Source organism: Cryptomeria japonica, chromosome 3 (genome assembly GCF_030272615.1).
Source record: "Cryptomeria japonica chromosome 3, Sugi_1.0, whole genome shotgun sequence".
NCBI lineage: Eukaryota > Viridiplantae > Streptophyta > Pinopsida > Cupressales > Cupressaceae > Cryptomeria > Cryptomeria japonica.
Genome location: NC_081407.1, coordinates 537,857,466 through 537,878,288, shown reverse-complemented (window position 1 = coordinate 537,878,288; position 20,823 = coordinate 537,857,466).

The following is a 20,823-nucleotide window of genomic DNA, read 5'->3' as shown; positions in this document are numbered from 1 at the left end:
CCTAAAATAAGGCAATGCGCAAATGTTAAAGTATGATTCTGCAAGCGTTGGCCATTTTTAGGTGTCTACATTTTGCCCCTCTTTGAGACAATGCGATTTTAAGTGTTGTTTCAAAGAACGATAATGAAAATGTCCCAGATACTGATAATGACATATGCATGCCCCCTCGAGGAATTGGCCAGAAACATCCAGGAAAGAGGCCAATTGATCGATAAAAATTATAGAACATGATAGGAACAAACAGACTGACAATTGGAGATCGGATGCATGAAGGACAAGCAATTGAAGATGCAAAAGACCGCGACCAACATGAGATGGAGAGAGTGCACGTCCATCTATGCACTGACAAAGATCTATAAATGAGGCAAAGAGAATGAAATTTGCTCATTTGCACTAGCCCAAGAAGAGGATTTGTTGCTTTGGAAAAGGACACTTGCAGAGAGATGGCGAACATTCCAAGGGCAGATCACCTCGAAGAATGTGTATGCACATTTAGATGACCGGATGACGCCGGAGCAGTGGTATGTATCTCAAAAACCCATGTCTTCAATTTTATGAATTTGACTTGCTTGCGGGACATTGCGGGGCCCACAGGGGATGCAAAAAGGGACTCCTGCGCTTGTGTAGGGCGAATCCTATGCTTGTGTAGGGATACATAGGCGCAGGTTATGATACACAGGCGCATGATGCAGAACACAGGCACGGAAGTGCATTGGCAACCCTAATTTTGGTCAAAACAGCATGCAAATGATCTGAAAAGGGGGGATAAGGGTAGGATAGGTCAGAATAGCTTAGAAACACCTTGATTTGTGGATGAAATGAGGAAATGCAACCCGTAGGAGCAAACCCTAAAACTGACAAAATATGCCCCAATTGTGATGCAGAGTCGACAGTATCCGTTGATCACACGAGAGAACCGCCCAGACTGCTTCATGCTATGACATAGACTCAGGAGCACAAATAGAGATACATTAGCAGGACTTGGGATATACTATATCACATTCATGCCCAAGATTAGGGCAAACACAGGACTGCTTACCGCATTGGCAGAGCAATGGCATTCAGAGACCTCCTCATTCCATCTGGCGACTGGAGAGGCGACTGTGACACTAGAGGATGTATGGCATATCCTCCACATTCTGATTCATGGAGAGATGGTAGAGTATGACCCAGTGACAGGGAGAGATGCTCTGTGCAGATTATTTGAGTGTGACGTAGATGATCTGGACATCGTGGAGAGAGAGATCAGCTGGGAGACCATGGCATCAGAGTATGATCGGCGATACATGGTGATAGCAGTGGTGATAGCATGTCTACTAGCAGGGGACAGACGAGGACATGGATTCCCTATTGGATGGGGAAGAGTGCTAGAGCGGATGGCGATAGAGGGGACAGTGTACGCATGGGGACCATGTGTACTGGCTATGCTGTATTTTCAATTGCATCAGATAGCATATTAGGGAGTGCAGACTTTGAGCTGTGGAGTCACATTGCTACAGGTATGGGCATTTGAGCACATAGCCATATGTTGACCAATTACAAAGAGATAGATAGTACCACATCGACCATATGTGTACTACTATGGGGGAGCACTGAGACAGGGTCCTTTTGGATACATATTGTATTGGCGACATGAGCTAGACAGATTGAGAGAGTTCACATGGAGGCCATATTGTGATTGCCCTGGATGGTCAGATGATAGTGATGAGCTACCGTATTGTAGACAAGAGAGGTACCTAATTGGGTGACTAGTGAATTGCTAGAGAGTGATTGAGTTGTACCTACCAGAGAGAGTCAGACGACAGTTTGGAGAGAGGCAGGATGTACCTAGGAGGACTGCACACTTTGCCCGATCTCACAGAGAGACGAGTTAGTGGGGGAGTATGATTCAGCCACACATAGCATATGCTGACTTCTCACAGCTATAGCAGAGATAGTGGGATTGGAGATCAGATGTGGAGGACACCGGGATGATAGAGGAGTATGAGAGATGGTTTGCATGATGACGGCCAGTGCCATTGACAGATCCTGATATTTCGATACCTAGGAGACAGGAGGATTTCCCACTCGCAGGAGAGGAGGAGGGAGATGATGAGGATAAGGAGGATGAGGGTGGGGATGAGGATGAGAGGGATGATGAGGATGGAGATGAGGATGGGGATGATGAGGATGAGCCAGATTCAGGTGAGCATGAGGCATTGTAGGATATACCCATAGAGCTGGAGACAACTAGCATAGAGGAGATGGAGATGTGCAGGGCTACCATAGCAAGTCAGCATGATCATATTGCGACATTAGAGAGATAGAATGCCATCTTGAGGACAAAGCAGGATCAGTTCAGAGCAGAGATAGCCAGACTTACAGTGGCTCGAGATACAGCGATAGCATAGGCACAGCGAGAAGAGTAGAGAGTCACTAAGTATATTGGGTCGATTAGGGATGCCAGTGCATGGGAGATGGCACAGATGTTGGTAGAGACCAGAGAGGAGATACACCATTGGAGGACACTATATGAGAGTGTAGTTCCACCAGAGCAAAGAGCAGCTTCATATCAGGCACAATCGAGGACAAAGAGCCGGGCACGCTCTCGGAGGTCATTGAGCAGTATGGGGGTGAGTGGACCTATGAGACCACCATAGCCAAGACCAGGAGGGACATCATCCATGACACATGGCAGGGATGAGGAGGATAGAGGGAGAACCCAGTGACAGAGGCATGTGCTCCTTAGGATAGACAGTGGACATTATGTAGTTTGACGTTTTGTAGTCAGCCTGCGGGCCATACTTAGGCCAATTTTGTACTCTGATATTATTATGACATATGAAATGATATGCATCAATATGATGGGATGCAATGCGTTATGACTTATGTTTATTTTCCATCTATTTATTGTGGAACATGTATGGATGCATTTTGATTTGTTGATGCATATATAATATGAAATGGATAAAATACTTGATATGATGCTTGATGTGATGCAAATGTACTAACCAAATGGATTCAGGATGCAGCATATGTGTGTGGAGAAATCAGAGCACTAGATCGAACTGACTATCCGAACTGATAGAAGAAATGTTAGTAAGAAGAAAACAAGACAGAGGATATACGAAGAAAAAGTTGCTTTCAGTAATGCACTTTGTAGGTGAGAACCTTTATTTTAATGTAGCAAAATGGATGCGTAGCATCATGGCATTGAAGGCCAGAGCTGAAATGTAACCTTTTTTGCAAAAGACAGACACATCACAGACAAACACCAATCACAACAAAAAAAGAAAGGGACCATGAACCATCCCGGTCACTCTAAATCACTCAGTGACATCATCGAGCAACATAGGAACATGATCGAAAATAAATCAATAAATTATAAGACTCACAAATTCCAACAAGTCAAACAAACATCTTGATCTTCATTGTCAAAAGTTGAAAGTGCTAATAGGATGATCATGCTATCTGGTTTCAGGGAATGTGGTACCCCGTCTAAGACAGGACACAGTCTGGTTTCGAGTATACCACACCCTGTATAAGACCCATGATAGTAGAGACAAGGACAAATGATTTTGAGGTTGATTGATATGACAATTCGGATCAGGTTGAATGTCTAGTTTGAGTGAAAAGTTCATCTGTTTAAGCGTGATTTCATTAAAGCACAGTGTATGATTGCGAGTGTCGTTGGAGGGATGCTCAGGGATCTGTCTTATGCACAAAAGGGATCATTTATTGCAAAATGCTTTTCGAGTTTTCACAATTTTTTTGCTTTGTGTTCATTTTTCCTCAGGACATTATATGACTTTTTAGGGATTTTTTCAGGACATTATTTGATTTTTAGGGATTTTTTCAGGACATTATTTGATTTTTTAATGATTTTTTCACGACATTATTTGATTTTTTTATGATTTTTTTCAGGACATTTTTCAATTTTTTTGAATTATTTCAGGACATTTTTCAATTTTTATGATTATTTCAGGACATTTTTCAATTTTTTATGATTATTTTAGGACATTTTTCAATTTTTTTGAGTTATTTCAGGACATTTTAAAATGCAAAAGTTCCAGTGATTGATCATGACAAGGGGAGCGGACCCAATGCATAGCGGAAAGACATATAAAGCAACCAGGACCAAAACATATGCACAAGAAACGGAGTAGGACAATGATGTTGACCAATCACAAGCCTGGAACAGAAAATTGGGTCAAGACAAAGATAGACGTGATAAACCGGCCGAGAGAAAGCATAGCTTAGAGGTCATGATAGATGATAGAGCAATGATCTTATCTTACACATGGTGCTTGTTTGCCAGGTTTTCACCAAGGTACTTTCCCAAAGCGCCTATTTGCCAGGTTTTCACTAAAGGGCGAATCATTTTTCTTTACTCTTTTTTTTTTTTCTTTTTTTCTTTTTCACTTTTTTTTGTATTTTTTCGCTTTTTTCACTTTTCTTGTATTTTTTCAGGATCATACTTGAAGAAGTGCTGATAGAAAATTATGCCCAGTACTTGCGAAGGTGCATGCTATTGACAGGATCAGACAAAGGTTCACCTTCTGGAGTGGCAAGCTGATATGCCCCCGAGCCATAGGCTGCAGTCACTATGAAAGGCCCAACCCAATTAGTTTCAAACTTACCTTTGATGATGTCAGTAGACTGTGCATTCTTAGCGTTTGCCTTTAAAACTAGATCTCCCACTTTGACATGTCACCCTTTGACCTTCTTATTATAAGAGAGACGGAGACGGTTATGATATGCTTGCAAATGTGTCAGGGTTGTCTGACGTTTCTCATCTAACATTTCAAGCTGGTGCAACCGAGAGAATATGTGTGTCTCATCATCAATCAGATGTTGCAAGGAAACATGCAAGGAAGGAATTTCCACTTCCAAGGGTAAAATGGCTTCCGCACCATATACCAAGGAATAAGGTGTTGCGCTAGTAGGTGTGCAGATAGAAGTGCGATAGGCCCATAGTGCTGGATTCAACTGAACATGCCAATCTTGACCAGTGTCATTGACAACCTTTTTCAGGATCTTGATAATGGTTTTATTTGATGCTTCAGCTTGACCATTCCCCTGTGGATAGTATGGACTGGAGAAACGGTGTTGGATATGAAACTTTTCACAGAGTTCCTTGACATCTTTATTCTTGAAGGGATGACCATTATCTGTGACTATGGCAAGGGGAACCCCATACCGACATATGATATAATTACATAGGATTTTTGAAATTTGCACACCAGTGATATAGGTCATGGGGATAGCCTCGATCCATTTTGTAAAATACTCTGTGGCTATAATGATAAACTTGTGTCCATTTGCAGATGTCAGGTGAATCTTGCCAATAAGATCCAATCCCCATTGGGAAAAGGGCCACGGAGATATGATAGAATGAAGCTCTTGGGCTGGTGCATGAATGTAGTTTCCATGGATCTGGCATTTGTAGCATTTCTTAACAAAATCATCAACATCCTTTTCCAGTGTGGGCCAATAATACCCAGCACGAATCAACTTTTTGGCTAAGCTTAGACCATTGAAATGGCCCCCACATATACCATTGTGAACCTCATGTAAAGCCATTTGTGCTTCGTCAGAATCTAAACACCTGAGGAGGGTATGGTCAAAGGAACGACGGTAAAGGGTGTCGGCGATGATGACATATTTGGCTGTCTGTCGGATGAAGGCTCGACATTGGTTAGCGGAAAGGTTAGGTGGTAGGGTTTGGGATTTCAAATATTGATATACATCATTGTACCATGGGGAGTTGGGACCAACAAGAATGCACATCACATCTGCTGTTGGAATGTCAAAAGAAGGAACCAGCAACTGTTCGACTAAAAATTCACATTTGTCCATATTGTGGGGCATATTCAACATGGAAGCAATCATAGCCATCGCATCTGCCGACTTGTTTTGCATTCTTGGAACTTGATTGAAATGGATAGCCATGAATTTTGTCTTGAAGAAGTCTACCATATGCTTATAGGGAATAAGCTTTTCATCTTTTGTTTCGTAGTCATCATTCACTTGTCGGATGACTAATTGAGAATCTCCATAGACTTGCATATGTGTGATATTCTAGTGGACCACTACTCGGAGTCCTGTGACTAGTGCTTCATACTCTGCAATGTTATTGGTACAATGAAAAGTGGTTCTGTAGGATTTGGGAATAGCATCACCTTGAGGGGTGACAAACAAGATGCCTGCTCCAGACCCGAACTTGGTATGGGATCCATCAAAGTATAGCTTTCATTCATTAGAAGATGTGAGAGCAAAGACTGATTCATCTGGAAAATCAGTCAACATGGGATGATCATCATAAATAGGAGCCTCTGCAAGTTGATCTGCTATGACTTGTCATTTTATCGCCTTTTGCTCCATATACTCAATATCAAATTCACTGAGGATCATAACCCACTTTGCTAGGCGACCCGTCAAAGCTGCTCTGCTAAGAAATTATTTTAGGGGATCAATTTTTGCAACTAGCAATGTTTGGTGATTTAACATATAATGTTAGAGCTTCTTTGTTGCAAATACTACCACTAAGCATGCCCTTTCAATAGTTGAATAATTCAGCTCATAGCCTACTAGTGTCTGGCTGATATAATAAATAGCTCACTCTCTGCCGTTCTCATTCTGTTGGGCCAAGAGAACTCCTAGTGTCATTCCAGTTGCAGAAATATACAATATAAATGGCTTTCTTTCTATAGGAGGCATTAGAATAGGCGGCGATAGCAAATAGTCTTTGAGAGCTTGAAAGGTTGATTGACATTGCTCAGTCCATTTAAAAGTGACACCTTTATGCAATAGATGCTGGAATGGATGACATTTGTCGGCTAACTGAGCTATGAAGTGGCGGATTGACTGTAGCTTTCCTTGTAGACTTCTTAGTTGATGGAGATTAGTAGGAGGAGGCATATCCATTATTGCTTTAACCTTGGCAGGGTCAACCTTAATGCCTCTATGAGAAACAATGTACCCTAGTAATTTGCTAGCTATGACACCAAAGACACACTTCTTTGGATTGAGTCTGAGCTTGTAGGTCTCCATTCGGTCAAAGATTGGGCCCAGGATGGCTAGATGACTATCTCTTGTAACAGATTTGCATAATAAGTCATCAACATAGTCCTCCATCAAAGTATGCATGAAATCATGGAAAATTGTCGTCATTGCTCTTTGATATGTTGCGCTTGCATTTTTGAGACCAAAGGGAATCACATTCCAACAGTAAGTACCCCAAGTACATGTGAATGCAATCTTATGTTGGTCTTCAGGAGCAATGCAAATTTGGTTATAGCCAGAGAAACCATCCATCAATGAGAGCATCTCATATCCAGTAGTCATGTCAACTATGATGTCGATATTTGGCAATGGAAAATCATCTTTAGGGCATGCTTTATTAAGATCCCTAAAATCTGTATAGGTTTTGATGCCCCCAGTTACTTTGCTAATTGGTACTAAATTTGAAATCCAGTTTGCATAATCGATGGGTCTGATAAAGCCCACATCTAGTAGTTTTTTCAGTTCTACCTTGACCAAAAGAGACACCTGGGGATGCATCTTTCTAAGTTTCTATTTGACAGGCTTAGCATCTACTTTTAATGGCAAATGATGAAGGACTAATTCTGGATCGAGGCCAGGCATATCTGCATAGGACCATGCAAAGCTGATCTTCTTCTCAAGAAAGAAATTGACAAAATCTATCTTTTCCTGTTGTGATAGAGAAGCAGCAAAATGAATGACCTTAGGGTTGTCAGGTGTACCCAAGTTGATTTCTTCAATCATTTCCATAAGCAATGTTGATTTATCATGACTTGATAGGGGTATGTCCACTCTTACACCTTTGGGCACCTCAGAGAGGTTTTCACCCGCAGGTACGTCTTTTATTTTTACTTTTGCATGATCAGAGAGTGCCTTACGGTTTTCACTCAAAGACCTATTCTTTTGACTTTGTATTTTTTCTTTTCTTTTTTCATTTTGATGACTGGAAGATGGAGTTGACTCCCCAAAATATGCTGTGGAATCTAGGTCAATAGAAAATCCTACCTTATGATCACCTTGTGGTATGCCTTCCCGTAGTCCAAGGAATTCTGCAATTGCTTCGTCATTTTGAAAATAGTCCAATGTGAGTGGTTCTTGTTGGTCATGTTGGATAAGCTAGGGACAGACGAGGGGAATGTCATCATCGATTTTTAGGAGAGAGAGGGATGATATGGTAAAGATGTAAACATCTGTGGTATCACTGTCTGAACTACTTGTATCTGATTCGGAGCTTGGATCCTAGAATGACTCTATCCAAGCATTAGGACATGTTTTAGGAAGAGGAGTTATTTCATGTTTGTCTTCCATAGGCAAATTATTAGGGTCAAGGAAAATATTGTCAAGGGCATAGGAGCTAGAAGAAAAAGAACTCCACTCCCATTCATTGGAATCAGTTTTAGGTCGGGTATCCTCAGGTGTTATTTCATCATTAGAGTCACGCCCTTTTCCACACGTGGTCACTTTGGTAGATGAGGTTCCAATTCGCAATAGTACAAAACCTAACCCTAAAGTTGGAGGTCGCATCTTGGGTATAATAGGTTCTAGCCTTCCATTGTTGTTCAAGCCTAAGCCACTGCAACCATCATATCCTTTCTTTTGTAGCATAGTAAATCATTTGCCGTATCGTTCCACTAGCAACCTGACAGGTGGGGTCTCAATTGGATCCTTATAAAGCCAATCTATGACATCATCATCTAAAGTTTCTTTGTCAAGTTCACCCCATCTTGTAAATGTAGTGGGAGGCTGATATTGAATAACGACCTTAGGTTCCTTTTGCAATAAATGCAATTTGCCATATGATTTTGGAGATATTGGTAAATTCCCGATGAGGAATGTTTGATCCATTGAATATTCTCTGCATCCTTGGTCCTGTATCTTCAATTTTCCTTTGACAGCATCTAACAATTCATTAGGATCCACATAACTATGTGAGTTGGCCTCTCTATTGATAGGGACTTACTGTTGAGGGGTATCCTTTAGAGTAGCACAAAATTGAAATGGATTAGGATCTCCTGGAATTGTTACCTCAGTTCCATTGTAAGGATATTTTAAACATTGATGATAGGTGGATGCAACTGCTTTCATTGCATGGATCCATGGATGGCCAAAAATCATATTGTAAGGGAGATCAAGGTCCAAGACCTGCAAGAAAGTGTTTTTTGTCATTGGACAGACTCTGATAGGCAATGTAATTATCCCTTTGGATGGGCGCTCAACATCATCATATGCTTTGATTGTTATTCTTCTAGAAGCATCAATGTCATTTTCTGTATAACCAAGGCCAATGACCACTCTCAAGGTGCAAATATTAAGACCCGCTCTGCCATCTATCAAGACTCGTCGGATTTTGCAATTATGGACAAAGACTTCAAGGTGTAAAGGATCATTATGAGGGAGCTTATCAGGTGAGATATCATTATCAGAAAATGCAACATTTTGGGAAACAACTAGATGTCCAATCCGGGCTTGAAACTGGTCAACATCAGTGTCTGTTGAGACAGTGGACTCAATTAAAGCTTTATCCAAGATTGCACGATGCATGGGGGACATTTTCAACAACTCAAGGATTGATATTTGTGCAGGTGTCTTTCCTAGATGATCCAAGAGATTATACTGACTTGTAGGAGTTGGTTTGGAAGGAGCTGCAAGAGCTCCTTTCAGAACTATTTTAGATCGACGAGTGGTAACTGCGCAAAAAGGATCCTGTCCCTTTATTCTTAGGGTGGAAACATACTCATTTGATGTGCAAAAACAATTGATGACATTGTTATAACCAGTATTTGCATAATTTTCTGTTTGGGTAGAGTTTGAAGAAGACGCTTTACCCTTGTCATGATCAAGCAAAGGAGTTTTGAAAATGGTATGATCAGTGTTAGAGGTCGCATGGGGTGGATCTACCTCAATTACTCCTTTCTCTAACAAATCTTGAATCATATGTTTCAATTGAAAACATGACACGGTTTTATTTCCTTTGGACCGATGATACTCACAATATGTATTAATTGTTTCTTTACTGACTCAATAGGCTCTCCCAATGGCGTAAATTGTCGAGGAGGCCCATCCCTTGATCAGAAAGGTTTGCGCTGCTGGCTTTGTTGCTGGCCTTGTTGTTGATTATATTGTTGAAGATGTTGTTGGTATTGCGGCTATTGAGTAACATTGCTCGCTGGTGTTCGATTTTGTTCCATAGTTGACATATTAGGAACACTCAATTTCTTGATCGTGAATGGGGGTTGATTTGTATTCACCGCTCTTGCATCAACAACTCCATCATTAGTGACATTCTTGTTCCTATACCAAAATCTATTTCTATCCCCTAAATTGTTCATGTTGTCACTATCTTTGTTAAGCTTAATGATTCCCTTGGCTACAAGAGCAGTTTCAATGTTCATCCCCTTCTTAATGAGTTTCTCTATAGTACTAGGACTTTTCAATTTTAGTTCATACATCATTTTTGGGACTAGATTTTGGATAAACAGATTCACTTGTTGTTCTTCAAGTATATCGAGGGAAGAATGACTATACAAGCTTCGCCATCGTTGCAAAAAAGTCACTAATGGTTCACCTTGCTTTTGCTTGGTGTTGCATAGATCTGACATGGTCACGTCACTATCGATGTTGAATGCAAAGTGAGATATAAAATTTTGAGCCAATTCATACCAAGTCTTTATATTTCCTGGCAGATGCGAATACCGATCCATGGCTTGTCCTATCAGACTTTGTGCAAATAATCACATTAAATATGTCTCCTCATAGCTCACTTCAGTACATGCCGTGAAAAATGCTCGAATGTGATCTTTTGGATTGCCATTCCTTTTATATTTCTCAAAATTAGGTGCCTCAAAATGTTTAGGGAATTGAGGCATGTATAAGCTCTTATCAAATGGATTAGGACATAAATCTTGATCTGTATACAACTTCTTTGTTCCTTTAGTTTCTAATGCGTCAACTTGTCGTTGCAACTTCTCAAGCTGTTGCGCAATTGTATCAGATTTTGAAGGTCCATCATTAATCTCGGTGGGTACTCTTTGTCGATACATCGTATTTCCGATCGGTTGTTGATGCTCTGAAATGGCCATTTTTGGTGTCTCCGGCATATAATGTTCATGGTACATCTCTTGTTGTTGTGGTTATGCCATGCCTTGATATCGACCTTGTTGTTGTGCTTCTTGTAGCCTAGGTTGATATTGCAATTGAGTATGTTGTTGATATTGCATAGGCGCCAATTGCGGTTGTGAAGTATGATAGCGTGTTTGCCTTGGCACATATTGAGGCACATGTTGTTGATGCTGAGGAATCGGAATTTGTTGACTTTGTGCCAATTGTTGTCGCGGTGTATATCCCATCATTTGCAAAAAACTTTGTTTAGGTGGTTTTTGTTGTTTCTCCTTAAGATGGGGTATAGCACTTGTATTAACTTGCTGTGTTGTTTGTCCAATCCATTGTGATGGTTGCAAGTTTGCATTAACTTGTAATGGTACCAAAGGCACTGCAATTTGTTGTCAAATGCGAAATTGTTGTTGTTTTACTTTGCTTGTTTGCACATTCGATTGTACCTTTTGTGTATTACTCAATTGTTGCAACAATTGTTGTTGGTGCAAACCACTATCTGTAGTTCTTTGTGTTGCGATTATCGAAGGATCTATCACAATAGTGTTTGGCAAATATATTGAGCTTAACGGGATATTAGAACTTTGTTGCATCATGGAATTGTTTTGGACATTGGTGATATCAGGCATTCTAGTCGTGAAGCTTTCTTGCATCTTAGATTTTGATCCAATTTTATGCATGTAAGGAACCACTTCTTGTTGAGGGATAGTTGTCAATATTTGCGTGGTCTTCATTTGATCTTGTGTTATAGGTGTTGTGTTGAATAATGGATTATTTATTGTCTCAAATGGTGACTTTTGAGGAATAGTCACTATCAATGCCTTTGAAGCACGTTTACTCGTCAAGGTAGGTTGAGTTGCTTGTTGCGCATTTTCTTCATTTGGATGCGGAGAGAAACTTAACAGCTCACCACCTTGTTGTTTTTGCACATTGATTTGCTCACTTGAGGAGGTCACATTACTCATCATGTTAAGATACTTTTGTGGAAACATCTTAAAGACCTTGTTCAAGAACTTATCCATCTTTTTTGTCAACTTTGGATCTTGAAGGAACATGTCAACATCATCAAAAGTATCAGAATCTGATGAAGAATCTGGTTGGACATTTGGATTCATTTCTTATTGAATGCCTTGATCTGAACCAAATCCTTGTGAAAGAGTTTGTTCTTCATATAATGTTTGTATTTCGTGTTGCAAGTTTGGTTGATTCCAATCGAAAGGTGCATTTCCTCTTGGAGTTGGTGGAACACTCCCATGTCCTGGTTTCATAGGTACAAACACTGGTTCATATAATGGAGGTGGTCCCAGTTGAACCATTCCATATGGTGGTAGTGATGTGTATGATGAACCTTCAATTTGCACTATTTGACTAGTTTGAAACTGTGAATTTGATAGGTTGTCAATGGGTTGATACGTTGGTGTGTAGGGGAAAAAGCGAGACTAGGTTAACATGTCCTAATCCTACCTTTTGACACACATTGTGGAATACGAAAGAGCCTAGAGGTATCACACAATTGGCTACTTCTTTTTGTGGAAGAGAGAGCCAGGGGCTACCTATTAGGATTTCTATTCCTTTGTTGTAATTGAAAGATAAAATGATGCAAGTTCAATCCCTAACCCCAAAGTGCAAGTATGAACTAATAGCAAGATCGCAGAATTGAAGTTAAACAATGGAAAGCTACAAACACAAGGACAAGACAAGAATGCAGATGCATACCTGGAGTTAAAATCTGAGTGAGAATGTTCAGGACAGGGGCATAGGCACCACTGTCCTGATTTTGTTCCTGAAACTGCACCTGAAACTACCACTTTGCAACCTGGAAAACTGTCGGAAATGCTAAAAATTGCTGTCTGTCAGGAGGACCAGGGCGCCTAGCACCCCTGTCCCAGGGACCAGGGCGCCCCATGCCCCTGTCCTGGTCTTCTGCTCTGAAACTTGGTGTATGGTTCAGTCTCCGTCTGCTTCTTTCGTATCTGCAACTCGCGGCGTCGTCTGAATCCCGAAATCTGCACTTATATCTGAAAAGGTGTTTAGGCTGCTATATAGGGTTTTGCCTTAGTCAAACCCCTACTTCGGTGATTTCCACCTCCATGAATAGACAAGTTGTATTGTAAAAGTAGTGTGTGTGCAAGATCTAAAATGCAAGTAAGCAAACTAGAGCAACCTAGAAAGTAAACCCTAATTGCTTGTAAATGACAATGTAAATGCTCCAAATCAAGATGTAGAGTGATCTAAAGCATGAATACAAATGATGTAAGGAAGCTTATGTAAAGACATGAAAACAATATGAAATCATACCCAACCCCAAGGGGGGGGTACAAGCCAATCTTCAGTCGGTGATCCCTTATTGCTCTTCAATGCCTTCAAAGCCCTAAATGGATGAATGAAATTGATGGATGCTTGATGGATGGATGTTGAATGTTGTTGAAGTCTTCAAAGATCTGCTCTTTCATTGCATAGAAGGTTCTTGAAAACAAAATTCGGATCTCTTCAAATGAAGAAAGAGAGCTCTTATGTATGAAACCCTAGGTCTTAATTCCAACTTTTGGCCAACCTAGAGATTGAATCTCCCACCAATTTCTTGGGGTTAAGCTTTCTTTTATGATTGGATCGCGCTCCTAAAATTTTGGGAAAAATGTCCGGGACCGTGTGTGCTCCGGGCGCCACGGTCCCAACAACTTTTCACCAAATTTTCAGGGCCGTCGGATATGATGATTTTAGAGCGAATCCCGAAGTTACAGGTGATTTCGAGATGTTTTGGCCCCCGAAATCAAGCCCCCAAGTTCAAAATAGGACCTAATTAGGGTTTTTTATTAAATGATGTATTGGAGGAATAAAATGAAAGTGGCACACTTTAATGAAAAGGGCCCAACTTTATGATATGGGAGATGATAAGATAGAACCTTAGACCTAATTAAGTTGATTAATTAAGTGCTAAAGGGAAAATGCGATGCAAAGTGCAAGATGCGCCAAGGTGGGAGCTAAACCAGGTGTGAAATTGTACCACCCTAGCAAGTGTATACAATTTACGATGCTACATTTAGCCCCCACTTTAGCAGTCATATGAGTACTACGTGCATATGCAAGCTAAAGTACAGGAAAGTAAACATTATTTGAAAAAGGATATATCCATAAGTCTGTCGAACGAAGCCCCCAGCGGTATCTGTAGTACACAGTTAGGAACCACACCCTACAAAACACACGTTAGATCACAAAATCACCTAATGCTTGCTAAGGAAAGTAATGAAATTTACGAGTAGCTATATGCCCCCCCTGTTTCGGCTTGTTTATTAGGGAGGTGAAACAGGGTAGCATGTTTACTTACAACAAATTGTGTGAACGATTGTTGATGAGAGATGTTCACTAAAAAGGCTTCATCAGAGCACATTTTGTAACATCCAGGGAGTAAGGGAATGAAAATACAATTCCTACACAATAAACGGTTTGAAAATCACATCTCCTAAACTCAAGTTATGATGAAATGAGTGATAGAGGAAAATTAGGGTTTTGAAAGTAAAGGTAAAGGAATGAAAGTATATACCTTGAAAGTGACTATTGCATTTGTCACTTTGTTGATTTTTGATTATTGTTCATTGCAGCGGAGCCCACATAGCCATCATCATGCCTTCATGATGACCGGAGCATCCCATGAGAATTGAGATCATGCGACAGGCCGTGATTGACGATGAGCCACAGGACGAGGTGAGTTGACTGAACTTTGACTTTCTGCATTCTGTTGACTCTGATTTTCTGTGATCGAATGCGGGCCCTGGAATCTGACCCTAGGTCCCACCCAGGGCGCCATGGTCCCATTAGGCACCATGGTCATTTCAGAGCACCATGGTCCCTGTGGGGCACCATGGTCCCTGAAGGATAGGGATGCCATGGTCCCTGAAGGGCGCCATGGTCCTCTCAGGGCGCCATGGTCCCAATCAGAACTTGGCAAGGGTCAACTTTCGATGTTCATCAGTTTGCATATTTGGCATAGATGATTTTGATGATTGATTACTGATTACACTGATGTTTTTGTATTGCAGGGTCTCCCATACATGAGAGAGCACATGGCAGGGCAGATTCTTCATAGTTTGCGAGATCAGATTCCCCGCCTGACTCAGGCAGAGAGAGATACATTGTCTATAGTAGGTTTGTGGTCTATGATTCTTATGCCGGCCATTCGATTTCATCCTGCAATGCTGATGGAACTCATGGAGCGATGGGATCCTGACACATGCACATTCTAGCTTCCAGTAGGGGAGATGACAGTGACACTTGAGGATGTGTACCGCATACTTTGCCTATCGATCAGAGGAGCTACCGTGACATATGCGATTGATCGGTCAGCAGAGGATCATCAGAGGGAGTAGGTATACTGCATAGGGAGACTCATGCCAAGTGAGATGAGAGGTCACATCATGGTTAGCTGGCTCTTACATCCTACAGGAGAGGTGCCCCTCGTGAGATGTCTTATGATTGCCATCATTGCACTAGCCGTCTTCCCTAATGGGTGAGGTACACACATGCATGGGGGTCTCACATGGTGCATCAGGGCTATGGAGAGACATAGGAGAGTATACGCCTGGGGTCAGAGTATGCTTGCACATCTCTATCACGACCTCGAGGAGTATGTTTTCAGACATGGTTGCAGCTTGATGACATGCACACTTCTGCAGGTGTGGATATTTGAGCACTTTACATGCACCAAGCCTGTCGGCTATCCGATGAGTGTGGCTAGCGAGCGACCTAGGGTATTTGTTTATCCACTTACCAGTGAGTGGAGATTTGGGGATCTACTATATTGGAGAGTGACATTTGACAGATTGATAGCTGAGGTGACTGTATGGAGACCATATCTGCAGATGCACAGATGGGATTGGATGGAGAGACAGTTAGCATGCTTACAGAGGAATCGCCTACTAAGAGGGAGATATCCACATATCATAGTCCCATTCTATTTTGACCAAGTACGAAGGTAGTTTGGGCTAGAGCAGTGTGCTCCAGCTGATGTACCCATCTACACTCGACACTCACGAGTCCTTCCTAGACCCAGAGCAGTAGCGAGACCTACGATAAATGATATCGAGATCACAGATATAGAGGGGTCTGACCAGGATGTGGTCACTGATTATGCCACAGATCCCGGAGCACAGCGCAGGTATCTTTCCTGGTTTGTGAGGACATACCCGGGGCCTATCTTTCCACCAGATCACTCGATAGGCCATCCAGGTCCATGGAGACATGGAGACCAAGATGAGGATCAGGGATCCAGATCGAAGGAGCCAGAGGAGGGAGAGGGTCATGAGGAGGCAGGAGGTCCTGATCCACCCATAGGAGATCAGCCTAGTGCCGAGGAGGAGGAGGAAGGAGAGGAAGATGACACAGATAGAGATGATGATGAGGAGGATGAGGATGCAGATGAGGATGAGGATGATGAGGAGGAGGAGGATAGAGATGATGAGGAGGAGTCAGATGTAGCTCCCCATCATTCAGGAGATGATACCATAGCCTTAGATCCTCTTGTTATTCCCCTAAAGGGGGAACACAAGGCGATACGGAGACCTGTACCCATTGAGCATAGATCATTCGAACGTGGGGAGCCTAGTAGTTCCCAGTCATAGATGCTACCATATCATGATCCCTACTGGCGTGAGGGAGATCTAGGTATAGTAGGTTTATATTGATTGATTAATGTTTTGATGATATAAAATGGTACTAATGCACAATCTATTCTACTACTACAGCTAATGTGCAGGAGTGGCATTCTCTGATCCAGCAAGCAGTGACAGATATTTCCATGATAGCATAGATCCCTAGTTCCTCACAGGTTGCCTATAGACCTCAAGGGAACGTGGGTCGGCATGATGACTTGTTTTCCCCATTTCGAGTACAGGTGGAGATATGGAAGGAGAGAGAGCGAGCTCTATTAGAGGACCTTCAGCGGGCACAGCGTGATCTACCAGCAGCTCAGGCCAAGGCTACCTTGTATCACGTGATCCTTATGGATAGGGATCGTAGGAGTTCCTCTCGGAGTCATTCATGGTCTATATCATGGTATACGCCTATGGGTCCACCTGCACGGCTAGATCAGGAGGGAGCATCTAGTCATCACTCTCCAGCCACCAGCCCTAGGGATAGGAGATGATCTTATGATGTAGGGTAGGTCACATTTTGGATGTATAGTGACCTACCTTTGTATATTGATCCACATATATATATATATATATACATGCTTCTTTGTCTCAAACGTGTTATCTTTAATGCCTAAAACAATGTGTATTTTGATTAAAGTTAATACATTTGGTAGATGTATATGTATGTTCTGAATTTAATTCCCATGTGATTGATTTCTCAATGCTCCATGATTAAATTGATACATGTGTGACTTAATAAAAATAAAATATTTAATCAAGTACTACATTGATGATAGAGAAGAAATATGTGTTAAGCCTAAGAATCATATAAGTAACATGATACAACTCTACTTAACACATAAAGACATTGTATAATATGCCATCATAATGAAAATGTAAATCTTCTACAATTTACATAAATGAATTCGAGACAAACCATAAAGTAAAGAAACACGCTTGTCAGGAATGAAGCAATATAGATTAAACAAAACATCATTTAATTCTATTTGCTCTAACAAAGATATGCTAACATATTATCCAATTTTGAAGAAGTGAAAAAAAAAGGAAATAGATGAATGATAAGGAATGAGGAATTAAGCATAGTATCTACGCAAGTGCATAGCATTTATAGGTTCTTTAAGAGGCATACCGTCTACATCCGCTATTTTGTAAGCACCTGATCCATAATCTTCAATAACAATATACAGTCCAAGCCAATTAGGACTGAATTTTCCCTTTTCTTCAGGTAAGGCATTCACATTGCGCTGATTCTCATAGAGAACTAAGTCACCTACTAAGAAGGAACATTGAATAACCTTATCATTATAGCCTCGTTGTAAAGTTTTGTGATACGCTTGAATATGCTCAAGAGCATTTATACACTATTCAACAAGCATCTCAAGCTATTGAAGTCTTTGTTCTCTATAAGCGTCATCATCTACTATACCTTTGAGAGAAACTCTAAGTGATGGAATCTCTAATTCTAAAGGCATAATAGCATCAGCACCATAAACAAGATTATAAGGGGTAGTTCCTATAGCAATTCATACACTCATTCGGTAGGCCCAAAGAGCATAGATTAGCTGAGTACTCCAATCCTTACCATGCTTATCCACAGTTTTGCGAAGAATTTGTTCAATTATCTTATTGGATGCTTTAGCTTGACCATTTGATTAAGGATAGTATGGTGTAGAAAATCGATGTTTGATATGATACTTCTCGAGGAATTTCTTCACGTCCTTGTTCTTAAATGATGTCCCATTATCTGAGATTATAGCGGAAGGTATCCCAAATCGAGAAATAATGTTTTCTAGAAGAAATCGACAATTCACTTCAGCAGTAGTAGAGCGAAGGGGAATAGCTTCTACCCATTTTGTAAAGTAATCTGTTGTGGTTATAATGAAAGTATGTCCTTGAGATGAAGGAGGAGAGATTTTACCGATAAGATCCAACCCCCATGCAGAGAAAGGCCAAGAAGCTACATGAGAACGAAGTTCTTGGGCAGGAGCATGAATCAGATTATTGTGTTGTTGACATTGATGACATTTCTTAACAAATGAAAAAGAATCCTGCTGCATAGTTTGCCAATAATATCCCATACGAAGCAACCTTTGAACCAAGGATTTGCCTCCAAAATGCCCCCCACAGGCACCTGAATGCACCTCTTCAAGAGCAATAGGGATTTCTGATTTGTTAAGACAACGAAGGAGAAGACCGTTATAACCCCTTCGGTAAAGAACATTAGAAAGAATGATATATCTAGCGGACAACTTGCAAATTCTAGCCCTAGTGTTCCTATTGGCGGAATCAGGAAAGGTACCATCGGTCAAGTATCTTACGATATGCGAATACCATTCATCTGAGTCTATAAAGTCACAACATGTCACCAAGCTAGAATCATCTACAATAGCTGGAGAAATAAGGTTGTGAATAATGAATTTAAGATCAACCATGGGGTCCTCTAAAGATACAAGAGAAGCCACACATGCCATTGCATCCGCATGTTGATTATCTTTTCGAGGAACAAGTTCCATGGTGTAAGAATCAAATTTTTGTAACAAAGAGATAGCAAGGTCTTTATATTGTGATAATTTGTCTTGTTTCACTTGATACAGTCCTGTTACTTGTCTTATAATCAGTTGAGAATCTCCAAAAATATGTATGTGTTTTACATTCAAAGCCAAGGCTGCCTTTATTCCTGCTATAAGAGCCTCATACTCAGCAATGTTATTGGTACATAGGAAATTGAGACAATAAGATAAGGGAATGGACTTCTTTGTAGGAGAAATCAGAACAACACCTGCCCCCGATCCTGTACGACACTTGGAGCCATCAAAGTATAACTTCCAAGTTTCATCTTTCTCTGTACAAAGAATGAAGTCATCAAGAAAAGACTCAGGGTTAGGGAAGGAGAAAGGTGAAGGGGCCTCAACTAGGTGATCAGTCAACGCTTGCCCTTTAATTGCTCTTTGTGAAACAAATTTAAGGTCAAATTCAATTAACATCATAACCCACTTAGCTAGGCGTCCTGATAAATCAGTTTTAGAGAAAAGATGCTTCAAAGGATCAAACTTTACCATGACGTGGACTTCTGAATTTAAAAGATAATGTCTCAATTTCTGAGTCGCAAACACCAAGGCCAAGCATTGTCTTTCTATCGTAGAATATCAGGTCTCATAATTGAGTAAGGTATGACTTATATAATAAACCGGACAATCCTTACCATCTTTATTATGTTGTGCCAATAATGCTACGAGAGCATGAGAGGAAGCAACTGTATAAAGAAGAAAGGGCTTAGAAGGTTCGGCGGGTTGAAGGATAGGAGGATTAGCCAAATACACTTTTAAATCTTCAAATGCTTGCTGACAATCTTTGTTCCATTGAAAGGTGATATTTTTTTTGAGAAGTTGAGTAAAAGGAAAAGTACGATCCGCAAGTTGAGATATGAACCTACGAATCGCTTGAATCTTTCCTTGTAAGCTTTTGAGTTGAGATACATTTCTAGGAGGTGGCATGTTGATAATAGCATCTATTTTCTTAGTATCCACCTCAATCCCACGATGCAAAACTATGAATCCTAATAGTTTTCCACTATCCACACCAAAGATGCATTTTTGGGGATTCAAGCGCATGTGATATTTACGAATCCTTTCAAAGATTTGACGAAGGATCTTAATATGATCTATGTGGAGAATGGATTTGGCTAAAATATCATCAACATAATCTTCTAAAATCTTATGCATGTAATCATGAAAGATAAGGGTCATCACTCGTTGATAAGTTGCGCTGACGTTTTTAAGTCCGAAAGGCATCATTACCCAACAAAACATACCCCAAGGAGTGGTGAAAGCAGTTTTGAATTGATCTTGAGGATTAATGAAAATTTGATTGTATCCTGAAAAACCATCCATGAAGGATAACAAAGCATGTCCTGCTGTAGAATCAACTATCATGTCAATGTTTGGGAGGGGAAAATCATCTTTCAAAGAAGCTTTATTTAAATCTTGAAAGTCAGTACACATTCTTTTTTTATTATCTGATTTAGCCACAGCGACAATATTTG